This window comes from Engraulis encrasicolus, chromosome 5 (assembly GCF_034702125.1).
Source record: "Engraulis encrasicolus isolate BLACKSEA-1 chromosome 5, IST_EnEncr_1.0, whole genome shotgun sequence".
Classification (NCBI taxonomy): domain Eukaryota; kingdom Metazoa; phylum Chordata; class Actinopteri; order Clupeiformes; family Engraulidae; genus Engraulis; species Engraulis encrasicolus.
Window position 1 is genome coordinate 38,107,882 of NC_085861.1, and position 6,416 is coordinate 38,114,297.

Consider the following 6,416-nt stretch of genomic DNA (forward strand, 5'->3'; position numbering starts at 1 on the left):
CTCATGCATATTGCATGGAACAGGTTGCAACCATAAAATGGGAAACAGTAGTATTTGCTTTTTGAAATGTAATTTACATGCATGGGCATTTTGCTCAAAGGTTTTATGGTGTCTTTGCAAGACTGTGTCTCGTTTGTCCTTTCATCTTTCTTCCCAGCTCTTCCCAGGTCTTTATCATACACACACACACACACACACACACACACACACACACACACACACACACACACACACACACACACACACACACACACACACACACACACACACATGCAGAAATGAAAGGCAAATAGAAAGACAGAGAGGGGGGTGGGGGGGGTTGAAGGAGCGTTCAGTTACTTACTGAAATTTGTCTTTACTGTAGCTTACGTCAAATTCAGATAGTGCCTTCCCCAGCAGGTGGGCTGTTGCTCATTCAGAAACGAAGAGCAGATAGCGATTTCTTTGAAAATGGTGTCTTTGAAAATTACCACCTCCCCGGATTGCAGAGCTGTGCAGCTCCGCTGACCTGCTTCTAAAGACAGGGAGTGTTCCTGTGTGTTTGTTTGTCACTTTTGCATGAGACATTGGCACAGAGTTCAAGATGAATATCAGTTCCCCAACTGAGAGAGGCTTTATTGGCACAGCATGTGAAAGACACAGGTTAGGCCTATATGATCACTCACAGCTCTGATTTATTTATACCACTCCATAGGCCACTTCTAAGAAAATATTTCATCATACAGACAGACAGACAGACAGACAGACAGACAGACAGACAGACAGACAGACAGACAGACAGACAGACAGACAGACAGACAGACAGAAAAAAGAAACAAAGAAACAAGTGAAATGACATGCAACTGCCAAGAGAAAATTACTGTTTGAAATCTCTTGCAAATCCTTTGCCTTCAAGTGAGGCAGAAGTGGTGCTTCATTTTATTAAGTGGCTTTAGAGGGAACAGAACATGCACCTGCCCCTGGAAGTTGTCATTTAAAGCCCTTTAATTTGTGTTCGTTTGTGTAGCCCTGAGGGTACAGCTTTGGTCTGTAAGAAGAAGAAGAAGAAAAATCTTCTTCCAAAGACAAAGACAAGCCTGACAAAGACTGATGTCTTTCTGTGGATACAGGAAATGCATAAGCCTTTTGCTGAACCTCAAAAGGTTGATTGTAGTATAGTGTATATTATTTGTTCTACCACAAAAGACTCCATAAACAAAATGAAATGAAAGGTATTTATTAATAAACAGGGAGGCAACATTTCTCTTTGGCGCAGGTCCCCTACCTGCAGAGTAAAATTTGTAAAGGGGGGCTCATATCCTGCCGATGACTAAAACAATTAAATATAACATGGCAAATTTTAGACATATCAGATCCTCACTTCCCATGGATGTAGCCAGAACATTCATGCATGGTCTCATCTTTTCTCATATCTCATATTGCATCACCTGTTGGGGGCAGGCCAATGACTCTACCATAAGTCCATTAGTATCATAATTTAAACAAGCTTTAAAAATTCTTGACAAAAAACCATATCACTACCACCACTACAATAATTTGGAGAAACACAATTTATTAAGTTTTGAAAATTTTAGAGAGTTTTCAAGCCTCTGTTTAGTAGGGTGCATTCAGGTAAATTGGGCCACTTTTCTGCAAATTCAGAAAGTCTGATGAAATCTGAGGAAGAACATCAATACCTTACCCAAACCTAAAGGGACACTGTGCAGGAAATGGTCAAAAAAGGAACTGCAACTATGCTGCTCATTGAAACTGGGTTGGCTATCGCCAAATTTGATATATTTTTTTTTATATAAGTTTACTAAGTAATAAACAAATATTTTCTAGTATGGTCCAAGTAGAGTCATTTTTGCAGCTGAAAAATGGCTATTTTTGGAAATTCAAAATGGCGGACCATGGAGAAGATCCCCCTTTTCATGTATGAAAAGTGCAATTTTCCCAGTCGTAATGAATACTTAGAATTTGTTGGTGGTGGTAAGTATTCATGAAAAAGGTATATTAGTGAATGGGCAGCATGAATTCTGGAAATAAACAACTAAAAATCTCACACAGTGTCCCTTTAAGTTTGATTGCATAAAGTGACTAAAAAATCTTCCATTTCATGACAAAAAACAAGATGATTAATGTAACAATTATACATTTTAGTTTTAGTGACAGGTGTGTCATCCCCGATGGAAAAATATGCATTCAGGTAAAATAGGCCACCTATTCAGGTAAAATGGGCCACCTATTCATTCCAATTGTAAAATTAAGAATTGCACAAAAGAAAAACAACATTAGGGATGAATTTAATATTCCTCCATTTTTTGTTTGCTTTCAACACATCTGTTTCCAAAAATATGTGTAACGGAGGCTAACTAGCACAGAGTTGGCGTGGAACGTTGGTAAACCTCCCTCCGATAGCCTCATACAGTCTCGTGCCGTTGGGCCGAGAGACTAGTCTCTTGGCCCAGCGGTATCGCACTGTGTCTCCCATTGCCGAACCGTTGTAGTTGACGAGGTCGCACGTTCGATCCCCGAGGGGGGTGAACAGGTGCAAGATGACCTCCGTCACAGTGGTGCCGCTGACCCGGGATGGGAGTGAGGTTTAAGGGGGAGAGTGTAACGGAGGCTAACTAGCACAGAGTTGGCGTGGAACGTTGGTAAACCTCCCTCCGATAGCCTCATACAGTCTCGTGCCGTTGGGCCGAGAGACTAGTCTCTTGGCCCAGCGGTATCGCACTGTGTCTCCCATTGCCGAACCGTTGTAGTTGACGAGGTCGCACGTTCGATCCCCGAGGGGGGTGAACAGGTGCAAGATGACCTCCGTCACATATATCACAACTTCATTAAAAGAGCTCCCCGGACACCTCCATCTTCAATAATGGTCACATTGTGTTTGTAGAAAATATGAATGGTAATTCCCATAGAAAAAACGGCCCAAATTATCTGAATGGGGCGGCCCACCTAACCTTAACATGTTCAACCAAAATGGGCCGATGGGTTTTTTGACATTTTTAGGTATTTAAACATCACAATGTTGCCACAACTATGTTTTTCCAGATTAAAGGCACATATTCAAACCCAAAAACATATCTGTTTTTCTAGTTTTTATCACACCTGAAAACAATATCATCCTTATTTTATCTAGATGATTTCTTATTTTGGCAAGACTGAAAATTTACTTTCTTCTGTCACTCTCCATATGAGGGTTCCCCCTGCCCATCAAAAAAGTGTTGTGCTATTCAATTGACTTTAAACAAATAGAGTAGTAATGTTGCACAATTTCAGTACAGTTTTGGTGGTTGGTCTGTAGAATTAAAAGGAATGACACCCAATGCTTATCTGGCCCAATTTACCTGAATGCACCCTATACAAGATTTTACATGGTCTTGCCCCACCTTGTCTTTTGCAGTTTATATGTCATCGCCCTGCAGATCCATAAGATCCTCTAGAATTGCATCTGTTAATGATTGTAGTATACCATCCTACTGCACAGCATTCGGGCAGTCCTCTTTTTCCTACAAGGCCACATTAAAATGGAATGCTCTTCCAGGTAACCTGAAGAGCTGTGGCTCTTTCAAGAATTTTAAATTACAACTTAAATATGCTCTTAAAGAGACCCAAACCTGTAACAATTGACACTAAATGATACCAATATCTTATGGGAAATGTTTTTATTTTTTATTTAAAAAATATTTTTATATTTTGTTTGGATGGGTGCAGGGAACATGAGTGATTTGTTTATTGTTTTTATCTGTATTTTCATTTTGTTTTTGATTGCTGCTTTACTGTATTATTGTATTGTTAATTTTTAATCTCAAGGACTACCGATGAAAACTAGCCCAAGGCTAAATCTGGTGTAATGCATGGAATGGAAAGGGTTATGTTTTAATTGCACATGGTCTTAATAAACTTGATTGATTGATTCATTCATTCATTCATTACAGAACAGGGACCAGCTGGTGATGGTGGCTGATGAGGATAAGGCTGAAGGAGGCTGGAGCGGACTAAGGGAACCAGGACATTGGGAGATAGACGTTGAGGGAGATGGAGGTTGAAGGGGATGGAGTTGTTGGCGTCGGCTTACTCTGAGTAGCAAAGAGCGGAAACAGACAGAGAGACATTCTATTGGCTGAAAGGAGAGGATGAGTGAGTGACGTGGCGGGATTCCCCAACCAGGAGCTGTGATTGGATAATTAAGAGCAGAGATGAGAGTGAGGACCGTCTCGTCTTTCTAGCAGAACTTAACGCCACAGGCTTACATTACTATTTACTGCCATTGGGTTGATATGAATTGAGTACATTTACCAGCAAACCAATTATCAATTGCATTTTTATATGTTAATAGATCAGGTCCTAGGAAAAGTATAGCCTACTGTGAGGCAGAGACACAGACAGAGGGGTGGATGGGAAGAAAGAAAGAAAGACAGAAAGACAGAAAGGAAAAAAGAAAGAAAGAAAAAAAGAAAGAAGGAAGGAAAGAAAGAAAGAAAGAATGAAAGAATTAGGAGTTGTATGTTGTATTCGCCTGGCCTCGGGATAATAAAACACGATTTAAAAATGAATTAAAAGCAAATGACGCTAGTGTCTGTGCGTGCGTGCGTGCGTGCGTGCGTGCGTGCGTGCGTGCGTGCGTGCGTGCGTGCGTGCGTGCGTGCGTGCGTGCGTGCGTGCGTGCGTGCGTGCGTGCATGCATGCGTGCGTGTGTGTGTGCGACTGTGCGTGCACGTGCATGTGAAGGAGGAAGGCTGGTTAAAGCATGACCCTGACTCACCTGTTAACCCCCAACTATTTCTGCTGATGGTGTCTCATTCCAAAGAACAAAAGCAACCTACCATACCAGGCGGGAGCATGCTAAAATATGGTTGCAATGCATGGCAAACACCATTAAAGGAACTTGTATTAATTATAAAATCATTATTCATTCTCACCAGTGCTCAGTAATGTAATGGTTAGTGATGGATCTGGTTAATATTGTGGAACTGAAATCAGGCTTGGGGAATAATATTGTTTGTCCTTGATTTAGTTTCAGTGAATGATGTAGCCTAACTGCTTAGTGGTTTTCTATTGTTATTGCACAATTAAATTGTGTGTTCCATAAATCTTGCTGTGCTGGTTTTTTTTTCTTGCCTGAACGCCTAATCAGTCTGAGTGGATTCCATTAAAAGACTAAAAACCAATTATATAAAGATGATCTTTCAGAGCCATTTGGTATGCCACTAACACACCACACACACACACACACACACACACACACACACACACACACACACACACACACACACACACACACACACACACACACACACACACACACACACACACACACACACACACACACAGAGAGAGAGAGAGAGAATGCTGTGACTTCTGTCTTAATTGTGGCATCATTCTCTCCCTGGTCTTTTCATCTGGCACATGGAGATGGCTCTAAACAACACACTCACCTTAGTAAGTGCCCACATCATCTTCCCTTATAATTAAATGCAATTTGGACCCTGAGAGGTCAACTTCACCATCTCTCTCTCACACGCGTCCATTATTCTGCAGTGCCAACCCACTTCTTGACGAGGCTTGAAGCTGTAATACTTAGTGCCTTTTTTATCAAGCACTCAAAAGTTTGAAGTGGTACAGAATGACTTGATGGCGTTGATAGGATGCGGAGCAAAGGAATAAACAGCTTTCTGACTGATGTTTTATACGAGATCTGTCCCTTTTGTAGCTATTGAAAGGGAGGATAGGGCTAAGAATGTGAAAGTAAAAGAGATGTATGTGTGTGTATGTGTGTGTGTGTGGGGTGGGGGGGGGGCTGTGGCAGTCTAGGGCAGCCTGGTCCTCCTGGTATGTAGAGCATCATTGAGATGGTGAGCGATATCTTCATCTTCATCTTGTAACTTCTCATCACTAGCCCACCTGATTAAGTGGTGTTTCATTATTACCAAACATAACAGGGGTGTAGAATAGAAAGGGAGTGACCTTGTATTGGTCAGTGGTGTGAAGATGGTTGGTTTGGGCAGGGCACTGTATTCACAATCACCTGTTGATTCTTCTTTTAAATCATGATCATTCCCAGTAGGCTAGGTAGTAACATTGTCATAAATTTGGGATGTAGATTAGAGAGGGGTTATGCAATTCCGCTAATACATTTGTTCCTTATTTTTTTCTTTTCTGTTTTCAAGATGGCTGGTACCCATGTCAAAACAGGAGGAAGAGTCGCATCAAGACTTTGCAAATACAGTCCAAGAGGTAAAGACTTGAAATGGTAAAAAGAAAAGTTGATGACACAAGCAACATTTAAAGGCGTTGAGGTCTTCTCGCAGTGGGAAAAGTCATAAAAGTCGCTTATGTGGGCACGTCCATGCAACAGTTTTTTGAAGACAATTTTTTAAAATCAGTTTTTAATATCACTGGATTTAAAAAAAAAAATTTGACTTTTA